This window comes from Myotis myotis, unplaced genomic scaffold (genome assembly GCF_014108235.1).
Source record: "Myotis myotis isolate mMyoMyo1 unplaced genomic scaffold, mMyoMyo1.p scaffold_m19_p_16, whole genome shotgun sequence".
NCBI classification, from domain to species: Eukaryota; Metazoa; Chordata; class Mammalia; order Chiroptera; family Vespertilionidae; genus Myotis; species Myotis myotis.
In genome coordinates this window covers 46,371,255-46,396,561 of record NW_023416320.1, presented here as the reverse complement: position 1 = coordinate 46,396,561, position 25,307 = coordinate 46,371,255, and the positions used below count along the sequence as shown (strand labels likewise).

Below are 25,307 nucleotides of genomic sequence, written 5' to 3'. Positions count from 1 at the left end.
CTGTGCAGGGCTTGGGCGGGGCGGGGCGCACAGGATCAACAGGGTGGGCCGGAGAGAGCAGTTATGGCGACTTTCAGTCCTGTCCCCAGGGGCTCTGCCTCTCTGAGTCCCAGCACCTGCTGCAAACCTCGGAGAGAAAGCTGCACTCGCTCTGACCGAAGCCAGACAGTCCCGCTTCTCCCGTTTGAGTCTGGGTCCCTAAAGACTCGCCTGTATCTGGAGCTCAGAGTCTGCGACTCCCTCCCGATTGAAAACGCCAACCGCGCCTTCCGCCGCCAGCCCGCTCCGCGCACTCTGCACCTTAGAATTTGACTTCAGCACTGCGCCTCCTCTGAGTGTCCGTATGCGTTTCTCTTTCCTCCTAGTTGTAGGACTTCCACTCAGCCAGCGTTCCTGTGGTTCTGGGTGATGTCCATTCCGTCTTTTAGTTTCACTTTTGAAGTAGTTGTTCAAGGCAGCAAACTCCGGCGTTAACCTATGCCGCCATCTTGGTTCTCCTCTCCTTTATCCATTTTGAGTTTATTTTGTGTATTGTGTAAGTTGGTGGTCTAGTTTCATTTTTTTGCATGTATCTATCCAATTTTTCCAGCACCATTTATTGAAGAGACTGTCTTGACTCCATTGTATGTTCTTGCCTCCTTTGTCAAATATTAATTGAGCATAGAGGTTTGGGTCCATTTCTGGGTTCTCTATTCCATTGGTCTATCTGTCTGTTCTTGTGCCAGTACCAGGCAGTTTTGAGAACAGTGGCTTTGTAATACAGCTTGATATCTGGTATTGAGATTTCTCCTACCCTGTTCTTCTTTCTCAGGATTGCTGCAGCTTTATTCGGGGTCTTTTTTAATTTTTCATGAATTTTTGGAGAGTTCATTCTAGTTCTGTGAAATATTCCGTTAGTACTTTAATGGGGAGTGCATTGAATCTATACTAGTAGATTGCTTTGGGTAGAATGGGCATTTTAATGATGTTGATTCTACCAATCCATGAACACGGTATGTTCTTCCATCTGTTTATGTCTTCCTCTGTCTCTTTTTCAACGTCCTGTAGTTTTCTGAGTACAGGTCTTTTACCTCCTTAGTTAAGTTTATTCCTAGGTATCTTAATTATTTGTGTGCAATGGTAAATGGGATTTTATATATATATATGGCGTAATGTCACAGGAAGGTCATGGTGTCCTGCCACCTGTGAGGAGTAAGCCCAAGTTGCTGTTGGATGTGTTATACACAGAGGAACAGAGGAGCCATTTTTCAGGCACTCTGCTCTCTCCACATCCAAATGGGATTTTTTAAAATCTCTCTTTCTGTAACTTCACTATGGGTGTATAAAAATGCTATAGATTTCTTGGCGTTAAATTTGTATCTGGCTACATTGCCGAATTCATTTATCAAGTCTAATAATTTTTTGATGGAGTCTTAAGGGTTTTCTATGTACAGTATCATGTCATCTGCGAATAATAACAATTTTACTTCTTCTTTTCCAATTTGGATGCCATTTATTTCTTCTTGTCTGATTGCTGTGTCTAGCACTTCCAGTACTATGTTGAACAGGAGTGGTGAAAGCAGGCATCCCTGTCTTATTCCTGTTCTTAGGGGAAATGGTTCTAGTTTTTGCCCATTGAGTATTATGTTGGCTGTAAGTTTGTCATATAAGGCTTTTATAATGTTGAGGTATGATCCTTCTATTCCCACTTTGCTGAGCATTGACTTGTTTAATTTTTTAACAGATTTTGTTGTACCTTTAGATCTTTGACCAGTTATTTCTTTTAAAGTAAGTCTTTTTTTGTGCTGTGTTGTTTTACTTGTTAAAATCCTTATACAGTGGGGCCTTGACTTACGATTAATTCGTTCCGAGACCGAGCTCGTTAAGGAGCTCATTAACTCAAATTACTCTATCAACTCAATGCAAAAAATCGGCCGAGAGACAGCTGGTATCTCAAAAAACTCATTAGTCAGGACACTCGTAAGTCAAGGCCCCACTGTAGTTTATATCATCTAGCTTACATTAACTTTACCACTTTTAATTCCTCCCATTCAACAGTTGATAGAAAATAGCAGCATAAGAAATAAGCTATGAAGCCAATCCGTACTCCAAACAGAGCTCGCACATTGCTTCTGATTCTAATGAGCCCCGAATAAGACTTTGTTAGTACCAAGCAGTTTCTCTCTGCTGGCCCTTGGGGGTAATTGCCATCCCCCAAACAGCTGGCTCAGAGGAACAGGCAGACCATTTGAGACAGGTGCCTGCACAGGTTATTAACCGAGGAGGGAAGTGAGAAACTGAACTCCCAAGACAAGGGAACTGATGAACTGCACCGTTTGGTCTCTAGAATAGGGATTATGTGAACTGTATCTGTTTCTTTTTCTGGGAGAGGGTTTCTTTATATCCAGTTGTCACAATTGTTGATGACCCAAAATAAAACAAACAACTGCCTCTGTGAGGTCATTGAGGCATAATATGATCATGATCTAAAACCCTCAGTCTCCTTCCCATCAAGTGGCTCATCTGCATCCTTAGAAGCACGTTTAGGACAATGTTGGTGTAGAGATGGGGTGGAGTTGGAGTTATACCTAGAGAGTGCTCTCAAATTACCAAGTAGAGACTCCCACTACAAATGTCAGTTCCTCCTTATCAGGTTAGCAAACTGTTTCTGGGATTGTCATTTTGATTGAACTGGTTTTCAAGAATGAATTTCTGTAGTTGGGGATAAAAGAGTTTACCACAAGGAAAAAGAGACTGAATGCATGGTATATGACCTGACACAAAGAAGTCACTGAATAAAGTTGTCAAATGAGTGAACGGACATTAAAGTTCTGCTGTGATAGATAATGGTAATTTTTGGTGAGAGCTTTCTTGCCCTGTAAGTTCTTTTTGTACATTGACAATTTGAGGTCAAATAAGTCAGTCCCCCTATAGCACTCAGTCTGGGGAGGCTGTTTTGTTACTGCTTCCTGGAGCAGCCATGAATTTGTTGATAAGACTAAACAAGATGACCCAGATTACCTACGGTGGGCTCAGCTGTTTCTGCCTGTGGTGGGGGAACCCAGTAGTCCTGGGTGTAGTTCTCCCTGGAAGGAAGGTAAATACGTCACCAGCATTGTCCTTCCATTAGAGCAGAACATTGGGGGAGGGAGGTAGTAACGCTGGCCCTTTGTTCTTCTGTGTAGTACCTCCTACTGTTGAGTCACCCATGGTTCAATTGCCCTGGACAGGTATTGCTATGAGAGAGAGTCTTATAGTTCTGGACATGTAAAAGCAAAAGAATCAAAAAAGCTGGTACTAGATACAGTTGTGATCCTGGATTTTAAAAAAGAATTGCTGTAAAGGAAACTTGGGATAGTTGGTAAAAAAAAAAAAAAAAAAAAAATGAAAAGATCTACTCCATCCATATCATATCTTTAGGGAAAAGCAAATGCAGTGATGAAATAGTGCTACCCATTTATTACAGAATCAGGAACACTGACAACACCAAATGCTGGCAAGAATGTGGAGCAACAGGAATTCCCACGGCTTATGGGAATGCAAAATGGTTTAGCTACTATGGACAGTTTGGCGGTTTCCTACAAAACTAAATATATTCTTACCATACAGTCCCGCAATTATGCTCCTTAGTATTTACCCAGGTAGTTGAAAACTTAGGTCTACACAACAAACACCTGCACAGGGATGTTTACAGCAGCTTTATTGATAATTGCCCAAACTTGGAAGCAACCAAGATGTCCTTCAGTAGACAAATAGATAAATAAAACTAGTACATCTAGAAAATTGAATATTATTCAATTTTAAAATAAAGTAAGCTAGCCCTAGTTGGTTTGCTTTAGTGGTTAGAGCATCAGCCTGCAGACTGAAGGGTCCTGGGTTTGATTCTGGTCAAGGGCACGTATCTTGGTTGCAGGCTCGATCCCTGGCTCTGGTTAGGGCCCTGTGTGGGAGGCAACAAATCCATATGTCTCTCTCACATCAGTGTTTCCATTTCTCTGTCCCTCCCCCTCCCTTCCACTCTCTCCAAAAAAAATCAATGGAAGAATATCCTAGGGTGATGATTAATAAAAAAAATAAAATAAAGTAAGCTATCGAGCTATGAAAAGAGATAGAAGAACCTTAAATGTATCTTACTAAGTGAAAAAAGCGAGTCTGAAAAGGCTACACACTGTGATTTCAACTACATGGCACTTTGAAAAAGATAAAACGATGGAGACAGTCCAATGATCACTGGTTGCCAGGGATTGTGAAGGGATCTCGAGATAAGTAGGAGGGACACAGAATATTTAGGGCAGTGTAAATACCCTGTATCATTATACAGTTTTCTAAACCTATAGAATATACAGTACCAAGAGTGAACTATATTGTAAGCTATGGACTGTAGGTGATTATGATGTGTTAATATCGGTTCATCAATTATAACAAATGTACCATTGTGTTAAGGGGATATTGATAATGGGGGAGGCTATGCATGTATAGGGACAGGGGACACATGGAAAACCTTTGTACTATCCCCTCAATTTTGCTATAACCAAAAACTGCTCTGAAAAAAGTAAAGTCTTAATTAAAAAAAATAAATGACAATAATATCTGCAGTTTACTCTGTATGGTTCACCAAGAGAATAATAATAGTAACAAACAACCGGAACCACAGTAACATGTATGTGCATTGTATTTAGAGAGGGTGACAAAGCAAATGTAATCTAAGGTACACCCTTCACAAATCCAGGTCAAGAGTACAGGAGCATTCTTGCCTATTTTCTGTAAGTCTGAAAATATTTAAAAATAAAATATTGAGGCAGAGACTCTATTTGAGGAAGCCACAAAACCTTAGGAAGCCACAAAAACCTATTTCCAAGAGCAAAGAACGTGGACTTAAACGGAGCACGGAGGCCCAGGGGCACCAGCTTAGAGCAGCTGTCCTCTGCTGTTTGTATTGGTGTTTTGGAAGGGTATGGGATATGGGCATGCAGAGGTTTAAACTGGCCCAGAATTGAGCCTTTTATTTTTAAAGTAATCTCATATCAAGGTCTCTCAGCACACAACAATCTGCAAAGAGACGGAAAGAAACCAGGCCACAGAAGACCGGACAGTGTAGGAGGAGTCGGGGCCATGACCTCTGCATAGTTCCAAGGATCCTTCAAGCCAGGAGCGCTTGCTGCCTGACTGCAACGTGAAGCCTGGATAACTAAAGCCCGTGCATCAGAGCGGCCCCTTCCTCAGGCCACGGGTGACTAAACAGGACTTGATGTGGTGACGGTGGCCTGTGCTGCCCGCACACCTAATTTTCTTCTTCCCAGGGGGTAAAACCAGCATCTTCCAAGTTAGACAGGCTTCTCACAGGCTCTCTGCTGCCGCAGGGTTGATCTCAAACATCTGTCAGCTCTCTCATCGCTGAGAAACAGGTCAGCCACGGGTATTTTAGCCCTAATGAATTCTCCTCTGGCACCCAGCGATTGGCTAACTCAGTGGTTATCATGGGATACCAATCACAAGTGGCAGTCGGTGCTCAAGTATTCACAGGCTGTCCCTGCCGAGTGGCTCTAGTAGTTCCCTCTTCTGCTGTCCCTGCTGTACATTTCATTCCTTGCCCGAACCACTGCAGCGACTTCCAGCTGGTTACCTACCCACTTCTGGGATCTTCTTTTTTCAAGCCCTTTTGTGTCCGACTGGTTTTGCCACAGTCCTGACATAAATTTCGGAAGCCTGGTTTGGGCCTGCTGCTCATTTGCTCAAAAATATTAGGTAGTTCCTTGTAGTGTATTACAATAGAGACTGCTTGTCAGTGTACAGGTTATGATTCCCTCATACAACTTTTCCAAGTTTGTTTTCTGTTGCTCTGTTATTTATTCTGTGGGCCAGCTAATGAACCAATTTAATATTCCTGGTATTTCCCCCCCCCTCATTCTGCCTCGCATGTCTTCATTTAAGACATCTCAAATTCCATTTTCTCATCAAGTCTGTCCTAATTCTTTCCAGCTGTATGGGCTCTCTCCAGTGTTTGAACCCTTGTCGCTTTTTGTTTGTTTTTTTTTTAAACTAGTGTTTCTCATGCAGTACTTGTCATATTCTCCTTAATGGAAGAGCTGTTACATGGGTTTCTCCTATCTTCATGCTTTGCAGATGGCTAGTTCTTTAAGAGTGGTGACTATGGGTATGGCAAAGAAGAGACCTGCAGTTATAAAATGTGCTGTAATTTGCAGTGACAATATAGAAACACATTTAATAAAAACTTTAAACCTATAAACATTAAGAAAATCTAAGTTAATGCCACAAATACCACTGTTAGCTATTTTAATAAATTATTTAATCAGATTTTTTAAATGTATTCACTGAAAAAACATCTAAGAAAGAAAATCAGTGCTATGGGAGTCCAACAATAGGTTATTCTTTTAAGTATTAGACTTTATTTTTAAAACTTCAGCATCAAATAGAAAAATATTAAATGTGGGCCATTTCTTAATAGTCATTTTAAGATGCCTTGTGTCTCATACTGTGAAATAAAAGGTGAAAACTATGATCGTCGCCCTGGGAGCAGAGGCCTGGGACCTGGTAGAGGCCAGCAGGCCCAGCATTCGGTCCAGTTTATACAGGGGTGGCAGCTGGTGAGGAAATCTTACTGTTTCTTTCCTCATTGTATCATTGGATTTTAAAATGGTCCATCTAGTTGTCAACTCCTTAAGAATACCTTTTCATCTAGGAATTAATATTTTAAGATTTGGGTGTTTTTATATTATTACCAGAGGCCTGTTGCATGAATTCGTGCACAGGTGGTGTCACTTGGCCTGGCTGGTAATCTAGGCCTATCGGGGGCTGGCTTGGGGGGAGGAGCCGCGGGAGGTTGGCTGTGGGAGCACACTGACCACCAGGGGCAACTCCTGCGTCTGCCTCCTGGTGGTCAGTGTGCATCATAGCGACTGGTGTTCCGGTCATTCCGGTTGCTTGGGCTTTTATATATATTGATTATGGTATGATTTTGGTCCTTTAGTAGCTAGATGTTTACAATCCAAGTAAATGAAAAGCAGAGAACTGTCATGTGTGTGATATATATATATGTCTTCAGTCAGCTTTTAGGTAATTCTTACCTATCAGCATCTTCAGCTTTGAGAATGATTTTTTTCCAAGTTCTTTTAGGCTGGCTGTAATTTTCCCTTCTCCTCTGCCTTGGTATGTTCTTCCTGCTCTGCAATTTCCCACTGAGGGAGGGCCACATGGGACATGCATGGTACCTGCACTGGAAGCATGGCCCTCTTGTGGCTCTTCATGGATGCTTCGGTGGGTTCTCCTTTATTGTTTTGCCACCCATAGTACCAGGTGAATCAGGAGAATAAGATTCTGGGCACACGTGTTTCTCAAGACCAGCTGTTTGGATATTGTGGTTTAGTTTTAGGTAGTATTTGCTATTTTCATTGGCTTTTCCTTTGTCTTTTGTATTTTATTTTTTTTTAATGAATTCAAATGTTTTCTGGCTTTTGCACTTCCTTTTTAAAAAAATTTTTTGGTGAAAAACTCTCCAAAAGTCTCCTATGAAAAAAAGGAAAAGAATGATAAATTATTAAGAATTTATTTGCTATTTTTCTCTTTTCAGATATTTTTAGTAAGAAGTTAAATTTACTTTTTAAATATGTTTTTTTAATTCGCTCTTTTAGTGAGTACTCCATTAAATAATAGACTTTATTTTTCAGAGCAGTTTTAGGTTCACAGCAAAATTGCATAGAAGATCAGAGATTCCCATATACCTCCTGTCCTCACACATGCATAGCGTCATTCTTATCAACATCCCCCATCAGAATGTTCCATTTATTAAAATTGATGAACCTACATTAATGCTTCATTATCACCCAAAATCCATATTTTACATTAGGACCCATTCTTGGTGTTGTATATGCTATAGATTCGGACAAATTTATAAACTTATAGAAATGTGTAAATTTATATATATCCATATTTTTAAGGTGGTGTTTTATGCAAGCTTAGTAGGATCTAACCTATCACAAAATGTCTTGTTTAATGTTTGGACTATTGGTGAAGGGTTTATGGCCTAGTCAACATTTCCTATTAGGTTTATATTTCATAGAAATATTTATTTATTTAATTTAATATATGCTAATTAAAATACTAATATTTTGAAGTTACATTTTTAAAGACTTATGAAGTAGTGAAAAATCTTCTTCCAAATACAATAAGTTATATATGGGGCCTATCCAGGATACTAAGAGATGTTTTGAATTTCCAATTAATTTAATTAACTTGTGATGAAATCTACATTTTATAAGTAGAATTTTTAAATACAGTATATCGGTGAATATATAAATAAATGTTAATATAAAGAATTTTTTTGAATTACATTTAAACTGAACATTTTGTTTATACTGTCAGATTTCATGCTGAATTTACAGATCACAATTGACTATCTAATTTGATCATTGCATTCCACAGGGCTTGTGTGATGATGGAATGATATTATGAGCTTGAAAATCTTTCACAAATTGTAGAGCACAAGTATTTCTATTAGGTGGCATGCCATATATATGGATCTTACAATGGCTGTTAGGACACGAGATTCATTGAGACCTCCTTCCTTCATATAGGCATGTAGGACTTCCCAAATCATGGGTTTCTTTCACTGTCACTTGACAGGAATTTGCTTGCCCTGCTAGTGTTTAGGATTGAAGTGAAATGCTTCTTGGTTTTTAGTACACCTATCAAAAAAATTTGCGTCTTTTAATAGGGTGTTCGTTTTCATGATCTGGCCGTGATTTACATTTCACTCCAGTGAAGGGAAAAGGCTTAGGGATACAGGTGGTCCTTGTAACTTTCTCCATGACGAGATGGAGCCATTCCAGTAAATCTTTCGGGTTGTTGTAACCAACTGTATTTCAGTAACAAATATTTCCTCATGTTACTGTTTGGAATCTTATCTTGTATGCTTATTGTATGGGATCTGATCAAAATAACATGGTAGTAACACCACCACCAAACCACTGTGCTTTTTAGAGCTTATATAACTACAAGCATCCTTATAAATGCCTGTTTGGAGCTTTACTAAATAAGCATTTTATTATATTGCATCCAGAGCAGTTGGAACTTAGTATGTTGGGACTTTCACCTCACTTCCTTTCCCTGTCGTCTTTAATCATATAGATGTCATCTAAAGGCATTTAAGTAAAACAGGTATAATCCATACAGAGGTATATGAGAACTTTTTTTCAGGTTAAGATATAATTAACATACCATATAATTCACCATTTAAAAGTGTACAGTGGTTTTTTAATCTACTAGAGGCCCGGTGCACAAATTCGTGCATGGGTGGGTCAGGGCCAGGCCTGTGGGGAGGAGGAGACAGTGGGAGATTGGCCAGCTGACCCACCCCGATCGGGGCTCAATCAGCGCCAGGCAGGCTGGGGGGAGGGGCTGAGGGTGATTCGATGGTGGGCTCCACCCACAATTGGGGTGGGGGTGCAATTAGGGGAGGGGCCAGCCTGGGAAAGGGGCTTTGGGCCGATCAGGTTAGTGGGGGTTCATAGCGGGTGGGACTGGCCAGGGGGAGGGGCTGTGGGAGGATGGCTTCAGGCCCTGCCCCCTATTGAGGTGGGGGGGCAATCAGAGGAGCGGCTGTGGGCTGATCAGGGTGGTGGGGGCCCATGGAGGTGTGGCCAGCTGGGGGGAGGGGCTGCAGGATGTTGGCCTCCAAGCCCCGCCCCCTATTGGGGTGGGGGGTGCAATCAGGGCGGGCTGGCCGGAGGAAGGGGCTGCAGGCCTATCATGGTGGGGCAGGACTGGCCGATGGGAAGGTAGGGGGCGTTTGGCCTGCCGCCCTGCTCTTGATCGGAGTGGGAGCGTCTGATCAGGGGCAGGCCAGCAGGGGGGGAGGCGCTTCGAGGTTGGCCGGCCGGCCCCACCCCCTGATCAGGCAGGTTCCTTGGCCACAGTGGGTGTCATAGCAACTGGTCGTTATGGCCGTTACGGTCGCTTTTTATATATATAGATAATAATAAAAGCATAATATGCTAATTAGACTGGACAGCCGAATGACCTTCTGGATGTCATGCCCTCCCCTCTCGGCCCGATCGCTCCCAACTGCCTTCCTCTGCCGGCCTGGTTGCCCCAACTGCCCTCTCCTGCCGGTCTGGTCGCCCCCAACTGCCCTCCCCTGCCGGCCTAGTCACCCCCTAACTGCTCTCCCCTGCAGCACTGGTCCCCCCAAATGCCCTCTCCTACGGGCCTATACATTAATGGAACAGAACAGAGAGCCTAGAAATCAACCCACACCTTTATGGTCAATTAATATTTGACAAAGGAGGCAAGGACATACAATGAAGAAAGTCTCTTCAATTAATGTTGTTAGGAAAATTGGACGGGTACATACTAAAAAAATGTAACTAGACAACCAACTTACATCATACACAAGAATAAATTCAAAATGGATAAAAGACTTAGATGTAAGTTGTAAAACCATAAAAATCCTAGAAGAAAACATAGGTAGTAAAATCTTAGACACCTCTTAGAGCAATATTTTTGCTGCTATCTGAGGGGCAGGGAAATACAGGAAAAACTAATCAAAGGTGATTATTCCAAACTAAAGAGCTTCTACACAACAAAAGAAATCACTAACAAAATGAAAAGTGAACATACTGCGTGGAAGAACATATTTGCCAATGACGCATCTGATAAAAAATCTCCAAAATATATAAAGAACTTATACAACTCAACACTAGTAAGACAACCCAATTTTAAAAAGTGCAAAGAACATGAATAGACATTTCTCCAAATAGGACATACAGATGGCTAATAGACATATGAAAAAATGCTCAAGGACATTAATCATCAGAGATGCAAATTAAAATGACAATGAGGTATTACCTCACACCTGTCAGAATGGCTCTCTGTTGTGTTCCATTGTCTATATGCCTGTTCTTATGCCAGTACCAGTCTTGTAGTATAGCTTGATATCTGGTATTGTAATACCTCCAACTTTGTTCTTCTTTCTCAAGATTGCTGATGCTATTCTGGGTCTTTTTTGATTCCATATATATTTTTGGAATATTTTTTCTAGTTCTATGAAATATACTATTGGTATTTTAGTGGGAATTGCATTGAATGTATAGTTTAGATTGCTTTGAGTAGAATGAACATTTTAATGATATTAATTCTTCCAATCCAAGAACATAGTATATGCTTCCACTTATTTGTATATTCCTTAATTTCTTTCTTCACTGTCATATACTTCTATGAGTACAGGTCTTTTACCTCCTTGGTTAAATTTATTTCTAGGTACCTTATATCTTTCTGTTGCAATATTAAATGGGGTTGTTTTCGTAGTTTCACTTTCTGATAGCTCATTATTGGTGTATAAAAATGCCACCAATTTCTGGATGCTGATTTTCTATCCTGTAACTTTGCTGAATTTATTTTTTAGATCTAGTAGTTTGTAGGTGGTCTTTAGGGTTTTCTATATACAATATTATGTCATATGCAAATAATGACAGTTTTATTTCCTCCTTTCCAATTTGGTGCCTTTTATTTCTTCTTCTCGTCTGGTAGCATGGCTAGAACTTCCTGTACTATGTTAAATAAGAGTGGTGACAGCCGACATCCCTGTCTTATTCCTGATCTGAAGGCAGCGCTTGTCGTTTTGACCCACTAAGTATGTTGACTGTAGGTTTGTCATTATGGCCATTATTATGTTGAAGTCTGCTCCCTCCATTTCCACTTTACTGAGAGTTTTTATCATCGGTGGGTGTTAGACTCCAACTCTCGTTCCCCCTGAGATGGCCTTGCGGCAGGATCGAGGTGGGTGCAGCCTGCCGTCTTCTCTGCAGGAGCAGTTTCAGTTGCCCTGGGCTGAGAGGTATTGATCAAAAGAGTCTCCAGATTTACAGTAAAATACTGCGCAATCAACATGGAAAGGTTGAGAATGTTACTGTCCCAGTCCACAGGAGGGGGCTACGCACTTCCTCCTGGTCCCAGACTTGGAATGTCCAGCGCTGAGCAGCTCTGCATTCCCCCACAGAACTGCGCTGGGGTCGGGGGAGGCCCTGGACTCCACAAGGCTGTTGTAGGTGATGTGTACAGCCTGTGGGAGGGGACAAGGGCTCTCCCTCTCCTTCCTGAGCTGCCTGGTGGAGCTCACAGGGAGCGTGGATCAGCCTCTCTACAATGCAGTCCCAAAGGCCTGCACTTACCCATCTGTGTCCCTGATAGACGCCTCCCTGGGGGTTACAGTCCCTGAGATAAAATCCCAGCTCTGCACAGAACCACGCCTTCGCCACCAATCCAAGCAGGGAGGGTTAGAAATCAGCCCCACACAGGACTCCGATCTCTCCAAGGGGCCGAGATTCCCAGCTCCACTCATGCTCTCAACTCTTCGCAGTGCGGACCACAAATCCCTCATCTACCTGGCTCCGGGTGCTGCTATCCCCACAGCGCGAGCAGTCCTGGAGGCTCCACAAGTAGGGGGAGGGGATCCAACCTGCACTTGATGTGGGAGAATCCTTTCCCCTTTCCCCAAGCCTAGCAGTTTAGTCACTAACTGGGGCTCTCTGCACAGTGCCTACAAGAAAGTAGAACTTTCCAGAGGCCCCTCTGCTGGACCCAAAGACCACAGCGCAGCATTTCCAGTCCTCAGAGCCTGAAGCGAACTTCCAGGGCTGGGGCTGCTAACAATAGGAGCGCTCCCCACTGGGAGGTGCTCCCAGTCTCCCAGGCACACAGAATCCCCCTGGTTCCCTCTGCCCAGTGCTATGTGGGCTCTGCTTCCTGTCTCTGCTGCTTGGGTTTGGGATCCCTGTGTAGGGTTAAGACCCCACACTTCCAGGCAGAGGGAATTTTGGAGCTGATATCCCTCCGGCCTCTCAGCCACCCCACCTTCTCAGGAGGGTCCTCATCATTTCCGTGACTCCCCTCCTCTTACCAGCCTCTACATTGTTTCTTCACTGCACCTCAGGTGTATTTCTAGTCAGCTATACTAGCACTTCATTTGGTTTTTCACGTTGATTGCACAGTATTTTAGTTATAAATCTGGTCCCTGGCTGGGAGCAAGGGCATGTAGCCTCTGGCTACTCTGCAGCCTTCTTGTCTCTCTCCCATTTCATTTATTTTAAGAATTCTGACATATAAATTAAATTCTTTTACAGTAGAGTAATTGTGTCAAATTTTAAATTTCTATCTTATTTTGTATGGAGAAAAGTAGAATTTTGAAGTAAAAAGGAAAATTCTATGTTTATGTTTAGGGAGGTGCTTTGTGTTCTGATGAAATGATTGAGTTTCCGTAGGGTCACATTTAGGTGGTATGTGTCTGCTCACCTTGTAGAGTGAGTTAGGAAGTCTTCTCTCTCTTACTTTTTGGCAGAGTTTGTGAATGGTTGGTAGAATCTCTACCAGTGAAACCATCTGGGCTGGGACTTCTGTTTGTTGGAAGTGTTTAAATTACTGACTCAGTCTCTTTATTTATTATAGATCTATTCTGAAAGGTTAATGTGGGGATGGGGGGGGTTGTTCTGGCAGGCTAAATAGCCATCTCAGGTGGTGTATAAAGAAAAATTGAGTTTATTTAAGGAAAAGGGTGTGGAAGATGGGGATATCCAAAGAGAAGGGCTATATAGCTCTGAGCTAAAGGGTACTGGGTCCATGATGGCAGCAAAAATATACTTAGGACAGTGAAGCACTGAAGGGCATAGAAGAAGCAACAGGAGAGCCTAAGCTGGGCTGCTCTGGCTCACTGAGAAGTCAGAGCAAGGGGGACCTAGGAGACAGGTTCAGGGAGTTAGCCTGGGACACGCTGCTGCTTCCCATTGCTCCCCTGGTTGCAAGTCTCATGGATCCCTTAGAAATTGGGGGATATGTGCCTGTGGGCGAATGGCATGGACATGCTCCGAGGGAGAGCACACACTGGGTCCTTTGTCCTGAGCCTATTTATCTGTTTTTTTTGTGGGTGGAAATCTTAGGGGAGATTTCAGGATGGGGTCCTAATAGAATTTGCATCAACTTTCCAGGTGTGCTCTTTCAGGGTTGTAGTCTCCACTGATTGGTTGGTGCCAGGGCAGGGGGTCATTAGTCACTATGGATGGTCCTGAGGTAGCCATGGTGTCACTTGTCAGGTTCGCTGCTTTTCTGGGCCTGGAACTAAAACACAACTAGAGGCCTAGATGTTATCCCTAGGAAGATCCAGGGTCCGCATATGACCAGTGATATGCCAGGGGAGGATAGGTTACCCTGGGGGTGACGTTCTTGTTTTCCCAATTTGCCCCTCGCTAGGTATCTGATGCTTTCTGCCCTGGTGAGTTTCTGTATCTGGCCCATTGTCCTTACTCTGATATTCAAATTCTCTATTTTTACCTATCAGTTTTGGTAGTTTGTGTCTTTCTAGGAATTTGTCCATTTTATTTCCTTTATCTAATAATTGGCATATAATTGTTCATATTATTCCCTTAAAGTGTTTCATATAACATCACTGATTTCTGTAAGGTTGGTAGTGCTTCCTCTCTTTCCTTCCTGATTTTTGTCATTTTAATTTTCTTTCATTTTTTCATGGTTAGTCTAGCTCAGCCGTGGGCAAACTGCGGCCCATTTGAAATGAATAAAACTAAAAAAAAAGAGACCGTACTCTTTTATGTAATGATGTTTACTTTGAATTTATATTAGTTCACACAAACACTCCATCCATGCTTTTGTTCCGGCCCTCCAGTCCAGTTTAAGAACCCATTGTGGCCCTCGAGTCAAAAAGTTTGCCCACCCCTGGTCTAGCTAATGGCTTATAAATTTTGGTGATCTATTTAAGGAACCTTCTTTTAGTTTTGTTAATTTTGTTTTTTTGTTCTTCTGTCCTCCATTTCAGTTATTTCTGCTTAATCTTTATCATTTTCTTCCTTTTCCTTGCTTTAAGTTTAGTTTGCTCATATTTTTCTGCTTTTTTATAATAAGGAAGGTGAGGTTGATTTGTGACCTTTCTTTTTTAATATTGGCATCTACAGCTGTAAATATTCCTCTGAACACTTCTTTATCTCTATCTCATAAGTTTTACTATGCTGTATTTTCCATTTCATTCCTTTCAAAATATTTTCTAATTTTCTTTGTGATTTGTTAATTGATCTGTTTATTATTCAGGAGCGTGTTGTTTAATTTTCACTTATTTGTGAATTTCCCAAATTTAATTTCCTTATTCTATTGATTTCTAATTTTAACTCATTGTGGTCAAAGAAAATAGCTTGTATGATTTCAGTCTTTTTAAATTTACTGACCATATGGTCTGTACTGGAGAATGTATATGTGCACTTGCAAAAAACATGTATTCTGATATGAAAGTTCTTTAAAATTTCTCGTTTAGCATAATTACAGCTTTTAATTGCTTGATCTTCGATAAGGCTTAATAGGATTATTACTTCTGCAAATGTAAAGGGATCAGTGTAGATGTTATATGTAAATACTAGTGGCCTGATGCAAGAAATTCCTGCAGGTTAAAAGGGAATTAATTAGCGGAAATATTTTAATATTGCTATTTGCCCTTTCTCTATAATAGAAGTGTGAGAGATGAAAGGAAATTAGTAAAATGTATATGAAAATAATATATAAATTTATTAATAGATAAACAGTACAAAAGGATATAACAACAACAGAGGCATGATATAAAAACAACAAAAACATGATATGAAAACAATAAAAACATGATACAAAAACAACAAAAACATGATATAAAAACAACAGTGATGCAAACAATGGCTGATAAAGTGATTAAACTTATTCTAATATCTCCCTGTACACCACATTAAGAGTGAAAACACTTTCAGAGTGCTTGACTAATTTCCCTAGTGATGAAGTATTTAGAACTTTAACTTTAACGTCACATGCTCTTCAAACTTGAGAGAAAGCAACATATAACTGACCATGTGCGAAAACAGGTTCAGGTAGGAATATTCCTACTCTGTCTAGAGTTCGTCCTTGTGATTTATTAATAGTCATCACAAATGCTGGTATCATGGGAAACTGTCATTGAATCAATTTAAATGGGAGGCCAGTGTCAGATGGGGACAAATTAATTCTTGGAATCAAAACAACCTCTCCCTCTGCAGATCCTGTTAATACTTCAGCTTTGGTAATGTTAGGTTGTAATCTTTTCATAATAAATCTGATACCATTACAAAGACCCCGTTTACTATTAAGATTTCTCAATTGCATTATGATTACACCCACTTTCAGTTTTAATTTATGACATGGCATTCCCAAAGGAGTAAAACTATTAAGAAAATCAATGGCAAAATTCTCCTTTTCAGCATCATCTGTTGAATCAATGGAATCATCACTCAAATATGTGTGAAAATCTCCATCGAGTATATCCCAAATTTCTTCATTTAATTTTTGAACGTGCTCATTTTTTGGACAAAGAATTGCACGTTTAGATATATTTTTAATATTATCTGTAGATATAGTACTTCCAAAGGTAGCTTCAGTAATCGATCCATTACAAATCATTTCACAGGGGATTTCAATAATATCCATTCCTAAATGAAAACTGCTGTCAAGTTTGCCATCTCCAAGTTTTACTAACCATTCACTATAAGGAGAATCCTCTGATCTCATATTTGTTGTAAGAGACAACTTTCTGAAACATCCCCAAACATTACAGTACTTTAAACTCATTTGTACTATGGCCGATCCCATAGCATGTGGCACAATACTGAGACATTGTCGAAAACCCCTCCAAGAAGGAGAACTTTCCCACCAAATACAACATTCAGACTCATAATTTCTCTTAGTAATCTGTCTATGGCATTTATAGCATGACTGGATGCCACGGTGCATTCATCAATAATGAGAAGTTGGGCCTTTTTTATAAGTTTTAGCAACTTCACTGTTTATATCGAGTCTAGAAATTGAAGTTTCATTTAATGGAATCGGTAATTTATGTTGGGAATGAAAGGTGCTTCCACCGAGAGGTAAATTTGCAGCAATTCCTGTAGAAGTTGTGGGTAAAACAGTACCACCACGACCTCTAATATAATGTATTAAAACTTTATACAGATATGCAGGTGAATAGGATTCCTAGCTGGCAGGCCCCTGACAGCAAGCTGGCCACCTGTCAATTCTGTGAGGAATGGGGCTCCCTCCTCCCTCCTGTCAGGGTCTGGGGTGCAAGTGACTGGGGTTCCTGGCTGGCAGGCCACTGTCAGCAAGCTATCTAACAGCAGATTCTGTGAAGAATGGGGCTGCCCCTCCCTACTGTCAGGGTCTGGTTTGAAGGCCGGCCACGCCCCCTGTTGGGCCAGACCCAGAGTTCTACCACGCTGTGGCCTCTGCCTCAGCAACCCGGACTGACTGTTGCTGGGCGCTCCTGGCACTCCGAGGGTGGGTTCTTCCCTCAGGCCTCGCGGGAAACAGCTCAGGGAGGGTGCAGTCCTTGGCAAGGCGACCCAGGACTCAGTGCATCCACGCTCCGAGGGCCAGTTCCTGCCTCAAACCTCGCCCTCACGGGAAACAGCTCAGGGAGGGCACAGCTGTTGCCAAGATGACCCCTGCAGGACTGACTTCCTTCCAGTTGGTCAAGCCTCAGACGTGACGCATTACACCCAGGGTTTTTATATAAATAGATAGCATTTTATGGGCCCTTGAGTGTCTTTCTTACAGTCAGTCTGATGACTAGCCACCTGTTGTTCAGGCATCGCTCCAAAAGACAGCCTAGTAAAGAAACTACACAAGGCCCAGTTTCATTTGTAGAGCCTATTTGTTATGTTAACAAAGTGAAATGTGCTAATAACATCTGTGCTTCCTCACTGAAAGAAGGCCTACATTTGTGTAACACGATAATTTAGAGGCACTCAAAGGAGAGTGAACAAGCAAAGTGGGTACTGTTTTCCTTTGTGACTTGACTATAATGTCAATGTGTAGATGCTATCATAGTGTCAGGAATTATATGTGTGTGACTCTCAATGTTGAAACAGTGAGGACAGCTGTTGCTTTGTTATGTGTTTTCTCACCACATCTGGAGGAAGGATCTCTTTCTCTCCCCCTCCCCTTTCTCATAGTGACAGGCCAAAGGAGAAGCATGTTGTTGGCCAGCTGATTGATGTGGCACTTCTTTTGCATCATTCTACTAATGAACAACAAACAGTCATTGGCATGCATTCCATCCTGAATAATTGGGGTCGGTATTTTCTTTATCAACACAATCTGGATTAACAGTATTCTCCTATGATTAACACACTACAATATTCAAATTATAAATAAAGGCAAACCAGAACATAATTGAAAACTAGCTTTTTTTTTTTTTAAATCCTCACCCAAGGATATGCTTTTATTGATTTTAGAGAGGGAGGAAGGGCCACTAGAGAGAGAGAAACATCAATCGGTTGCCTCCCATATGTGCCTTGACCAGGGATCAAACCTGCAACCTGGGTATGTGCCCTGACCTGGAACCGAATCTGTTACCCTTTGGAGCATAGGATGTCACTCCAACCAACTGAGCCACACCAGCCAGAGTGAAACTATCTTTAAGAAATAATAATAATACAAAACAATGCCTAAGTCGTAGATATTAATAAATACTTCAGTATTTATAAATCTTTCCATACAGTTTTTAGGAAGATTTCCATATTCTGAGTATAAAAATAAGACTAAATTATTTGAATATCCTAGAAACTTTCAACTAGTTTCTGGGCTTTTCATTGCAGCCACAAAGAGAGTGGCATGTCTATGAGGTCAAGACTTGTCACCAGTCCAAAATGTGTGACCTACTCTATTAACTTCTCCATAAGAAAGAGGCCCAGCCCTAACTGATTTGGCTCAGAAGATAAAGCGTCGGCCTGCGGACTGAAGGGTCCCAGGTTCAATTCCGGTCCAAGGCATGTACCTTGGTTGCAGGCACATCCCCAGTAGGGAGTGTGCAGGAGGCAGCTGATCGATGTTTCTCTCTCGTCGATGTTTCTATCTCTCTATCCCTCTCCGTTCCTCTCTGTAAAAAATCAATAAAATTTTTTTTTTTTTAAAAAAGGGAAAGAGGCCCAATAATAAGAATATATTTTATATCTATACTTGAATAATTGCCATGTTTTTACCTAGCTTGTTTATTCAGTCCCAATGTGTTTATTTAGTATTTTAATTATTACAGAATGATTTCTAAATGTGAACCTCATCTAACTTATTAAAGAAAATATTTGTATTGACCACTACTAGATTTTTAGAAAAGAAGACAACTGTATTCCTTTAGTAACTTCCAATATCAGAAATTCTGGCTATTTTATAAAGAAAAAACAAACAAGGCATTTAAAGTGGAACAGACTTTGTTGAACCTCAGAGGGAAGGCAGGGGAGGGTGGGTGGGAAGAGACCAATCACTGAACTTGTATATATCTAGATAGATAGATAGATAGATAGATAGATAGATAGATAGATAGATAGACAGACAACCCATGGACACAGGCAATGGGATGGAAAAGGCCGGGAGGAGGGAGGGGATGGGAGCAGGCTGGAAGTAGTTAATGGGCGAAGGTGGGACCTATGTAATACTTTCAACAATGAGATAAATAAATAAAGTGGAGCAATAAGCACCTTAGAGCCTGGGAGGTATTCAAAACTGCCTGTCAACCGAGAGAAGTTTGTTTCAGTAAAACTAAGCACAGGAAATATGAAGAATACATAACATATTGTTTGCCTGATGCAAGTATTCATGGACCCACTACATTGGTATATAACTAAGGATGGGAGCTCTTACAAAGTTTGTGACCATCGTATTATTTCTAGGCAATAGATTGATACATCTGTATGACAAGGAATATATTTGCACTTAGAGTTGGCTAAGAAAGTGTCTTAGAGTTTTTGAGTTGCCTCTTAAAGATTGTGCCACCTGGACTTACTCTTTCTCCTGTTGAGCAGACTCAAGCCCCTGTGTTGGTTCTGGAATCCCTCGGTGGGTCACTGACCAGCTGTCTGTCTGAACACACTTGGAAAGTGAACAGCTGCCATTGGCTTTGTTTCCTACCTAAAGAAATGTGCATGTTACCAGAGGTGTGTTTATGTGGCTTTTATTGCCTGTTTTTTCTAGTCTGCCAAATGGCTGATTTGACAAAATTTGGTAAGAAAATAGCACTGATTAGCCAAGAAAACATACAGTGTTCTATGACAGCAGGCATTACCCCATCTTCAGATAATGGTATGTTGGTGCTGGAGACTGAGGAAATGTAGATGGGTCAATGAAAAACTAAAACATTTATTGTAAAATAGAATTAAAACATTGAATTACTAGTGGAGAATTGAGTACCATGGTTTTCAGACCCTAGAGAACATTAAATGACATAACAATATTTCAAATACATGGATTTGCCATGTGTAAATGAAAAACAATAATTAAAACCCAGTTTTCCCAGCTGAGAATATTAGCGTTTATTCTCTCTGAACCTTCAACTCTTGTGAATTCCTTTTTTCACTCGCTACTTGAACTATATGTACTTAGCCTATATCTTGTACGTTATATCAATGTATTTAGTTCATATTATTGTTCAGTGTTACCCTCCTAACTCTTCTAAATGTGTCTTCTGATTCATGCCTCAATTTTAAACTATAAATTGGAGAATTATACCTTAAATATGGTTTTTGTACTTTATTTCGTAAACCATTTTTACATATATTATCTAATTTAATTTTCATAGGACCGCTGGCTATCAGCAGGGTTCAGTTGTAGAGACCAATCTACAGAATTAGTCTAGGTCAGTGGTCGGCAAACTCATTAGTCAACAGAGCCAAATATCAACAGTACAATGATTGAAATTTCTTTTGAGAGCCAAATTTTTGAAACTTAAACTATATAGGCAGGTACATTGTTATTAACTTAATTAGGCTACTCCTACGGCTTAGGAAGAGCCACACTCAAGGGGCCAAAGAGCTGCATGTGGCTCGCAAGCCACAGTTTGCCGACCACGGGTCTAGGTGATAGAAGTTGGAAGAGCATATTTGGATGCTACTCATCTGGAAGTGACAAAGGCAGGAAAGAAGCCAAGAAACAGTTTTAACATAAATGCTGCTGTTACACTGCATGTCACCAACATGCATGGCTATTCCATATCAACCCACCCCCTCTAATATTTCTAAACAACAGAATTAGCAACATGTTGACACTTGTCACTTTATAGCTCTTCCTTATAGAAATAACAAAGGTCTTTCTTTTTCCCTAAATGGAGTATCTAAAATCTCCTCATGCTATTAGCTCCACTAATACAGCTCTCCCACTCATGATTAGCTACTGTTATGCCTTGGAATTGTGGAATTCTGTAACTTCTGGAGTAGATTGCATGGCTAATATCACCAACAAATCCTATATAATAAAAGGCTAATATGCAAATTGACTGAATGGCAGAACGACCCGGTTGCTATGAAGCACACAAATCACCAGGGGGCAGCCGCTCAATGCAGGAGCTGCCCCCTGGTGGTCAGTGAGCTCCCACAGGGGGAGCGCCGCTCAGCCAGAAGCCGGGCTCCTGGCTGGCAAGTGCAGAGGCAGTCGAACATTCTCTACGGCAATGCTAAGGATGTTCGACTGACAGGGAGTGGGCCTAAGCCATCAGTCAGATATCCCCCAAGGGCTCCCGGACTGCGAGAGGACACAGGCCAGGCTGAGGGGACCCCCCCCCTCCCGAGTGCATGAATTTTGTGCACCGGGCCTCTAGTTCTATATAAAATAGGGCAAAAGGAGACAGAAAATTATTTAACACACATAAATATGTATTACACAGTTGGCAAAGGAGAAATATGCATAGCTATTATAGTTCTCCTTTCTATAAGTGGTTACTACACCTGGTATGGTTCATGTGTCCTAATAGAGCCAAAGTTTGTTACCTGGTGCATTTAACTATACACACAGTATTGCTGGCAAAGCATGGCAGATGGGGAAAGCAAAACCAAACCTGAATAAATGTATATTTTAGTGAGGATAAATTGTTGTCCTGTCCTGATAGAAGGGGTTCAATGTAATTAGCCTGGTACTGTGTAGCAGGCTTTTCCCTCAGAATTGATTGTTGTGCTTGGCAAGTTGGGTACTCAGTAGTGTTAGTAGACAGGTTAGCAGTGGTGAGAGGCAGTCTCAATGGTAAAAGCTGCCTTTGCCATCATGATCACTTCGTTTATGATCCCACTGAACAAACTCTAGATTACTGTGGAAAGAAACAAACTAGCAATTATAGGGTGATTTACAATGTCCTCCTGGTTTTTTAGAGTCTCCTCTTCTCCAGTAAGAATTCAGATGGGACACGAATGTTTTCTTTTGTTCTTTATTCAAGAGATTCATCCACATACATTTTGCCCAACCATTTTGTTGCTAGTTCTTGTCTTCTTCCTTCTACATTTGTGATTACCCATTTAAAATTTGGTTCTTCATCTAGCAGTTGTCTTTACTCCTGGGTCAAATGGACCATGAGATGTGCCCTCAAAAAATAGTCCCCACCATCCAGCTAAACAGTTATGGTGGTGCATGAGTCAGTATGACCCATATCTCATGCCATCTCTCCTGGGAAAATTGGACATAAGGGCACCACACAAGGCTCTGCTTTACCTATCAGGGCCTTCTCTGAAGGGAGCTGAATCTTCTATTTCTAGCTACTACCTGGATCATATCAGCTCATCTGAAAACCAGGCTTGACTTTTTCTCCTGTTTACTTGTTATACAGACTTTCCCATGAGGCCGTAGGGTGGGCGGAAGGAAGGATGGCAGGTGCAGCAGGAATAGGTAAAGCAAGAGTCTGAGCTTCCTCATTTTGAAATTTACTTAATTTCAGGTGCTCTTCACACCTGACTATACTACATGTATAAGTTTAACTTGAGGACATAGTATTCCTGGACACGTCCATCTTTGTGACCAGTTGAATCAGTCAGTGGCCACTTCATGATGGGTTCCATGGCTCTCTAGTGTGCCATGGTGGAGGTTTTGAGGTTATCTACAATAGTCAGGTGTTCATTTTGCACTGTGACCCAGTAGCAATAGTTACGTGCTGAATAAGAGCATGGCTTAGCCCCCAAACCTTAGGTCCTTCCACTATTCTATTTTGGTTCCAAGTCAGGCATAGGTGCTTCCATTAGTCACAAGGGCCAAGGATACAGTTGCTTGCATTTTATACTGGACCACACAGAGAGCTTTCTCTCAGCTTCACGTAACACTGACAGCTTTATCGGTCACTCAGTAAATAGACCGGAGTAGTACACAAAATAGATTGGCATGAGTTACTTCCAAAGTCCAATGAGATCTAAGCCGTATTTATCATCTACCCTCTGGCACATACATGTCTTACCAGGGTATCGTAGGGTACCTGTTACTTCATGCCATCTTGTCCTGTGGGACTCTAAGATGATGAAGGTTACTGCAGACTGGTTACAGCATGGAACCAGAGTTGACAGGGCACTAATGCAGCGTGAACGTATCCCGCTGCCCCGCCAAGTAGCTTTCTGTTTTCTTTTCTATTGAGAGAGAAACACACATGCATACACGCATACACACACACACACACACACACACACACAGGTCAAATCAGTAGCTGCACACCAAATCTAGTAGAATCCACATCTGTATCAACAACTGCAACTGGAATTGCTCCCTAATTAAGTCCGTGATACTGAATACTACTGTCAACCTCAAATATTGACCTTCATTATAGGCTTGCCACACAAAAAGAGATATGATAGGAATCACCACCTTGCATCTTTTAAAGTTTCTGATGGTGACATTAATCTTTGTGATTCCCTCAAAAGATGCAGTATTTCTTTTACTTTGCTATTTTGGCAGTGAAGAAAAGCCTAGGAGTCTCTTTTTAGCTCTTCTAATCATAGTAGTTCTTATTACATAGATCAATATGCCTATTTCTGAATATATGTTCCATTTATGAACTCAGAATCTGGACAGGTAATCATAAGACAAACTCCATTTGTGTTTGTCACCCATAAAGCCTTCAACTTGACTGGTCGAACACAGAGGTATTTACTCCTTGGGGATCAACATTAGTTCAGGGACAATGTCCAATAAATCCTGAAAGGTTTTGTTATTTCACTTTCTCCAATGCACAGTTGTCCTCAAAAGCAGATCCAGATCCTTTGGGAAAGTGTAGAAGTAAGAGCTAAATTACATGATTATGGTTACTAGGGGCCCGATGCACAAAATCGTCCAAGAGTAGGCCTTCCTTCCCCTGGCTGCAGGCATTGGCACCCGGGACCCGGGCTTCCCTCTGGCCGCTGGCAGGCACCCAGGACGCGGGCTTCCCTCGCAGCCCCAGCTTCGTCCAGAAGGACTTCTAGTCTAATTAGCATATTACTCTTTTATTATTATAGATTGATATTATTGAAGGCTTCTTCCTTAAAAACCCAACCTCTCCCTCAATTAGGGGATTTAAGACGGCTTCCTATCTCGGGCTAAGACTAGAAGAGAGGCCTGGGATATTGCTGATCAGACAGGGCCTGTCACTTGACCTACAGATCAGATAGGAGTTTCTTGGTCTTCTCAGCTGCTTTGGTCCTAGAAACCCCTCATTAATTATCCACCACCAAAAATTCCTATAGTTCAAACCATTACTTTGGTCCTCCTTCTTATGTCCACTATGTCTATCTTACCTGGGGACACTTAGCTCTGCTGCCTCAGCATTTGCTTATCCTCATTGAAAGCATCCCATTTCAAAGGCAGCACCTACAATACTCACCTTCTTCTCTATGACTTCCTGGGGGTATGTTAAGAGGTGGATAACAAGATACATGGTAAATCTCCCTAAGTCTTTATATTTCAACCTCTGTATTTCACTGAGACATTTTTGCCATCTAGATACTCTATTTCTACTCCAGGCATTATTATATCATGCAGCAGAAAGAAAGTTACTTTGAGTTACTTTGTTTTAGGGCCTAGGGGAATGCCATTTACAAACATTTTGGCAACTGTGATAAATTCCAAGTTTTATAATTTGGATACATTTATTAGTAATCTATAATAATAAAAGCGTAACATGCTCATTAGACTGGACAGTCGAACGACCTTCCAGACGTCATTCCAGACAAAGCCTCGGTGAGCAGGGACTCAAGGCAGAGGCGGTTAGGAGCGATCAGGCAAGCAGGCGAGCAGTTAAGGGCGATCAGGCAGGCAGGCAGAATGGTTAGAGGCAATCAAGCAGGCAAGCGAGTGGTTAGGGGCAATCAGGCAGGCAGGCAGGCAGAGTGGTTAGGAGTGATCAGGCAGGCAGGCGAGTGGTTAGGGGTGATCAGGCAGGCAGAGTGGTTATGGGCAATAAGGCAGGCAGGTGAGCGGTTGGGGGTGATAAGGCAGAGTGGTTAGGGGCAATCAGGTAGGCAGGCAGGTGAGCAGTTAGGAGTCAGCAGTCC

General features: G+C 41.5%; 1 protein-coding gene and 1 pseudogene across 15 annotated transcripts in view; one reads left to right on the top strand and one right to left on the bottom strand.

Moving 5' to 3' along the window:
* SPIDR (scaffold protein involved in DNA repair) overlaps nt 1-25,307 on the top strand; it is a 285,103-nt gene that overhangs the window by 121,863 nt on the left and 137,933 nt on the right. The window lies entirely within an intron of this gene.
* Nucleotides 1,138-1,274, bottom strand: LOC118671040 (annotated as a pseudogene).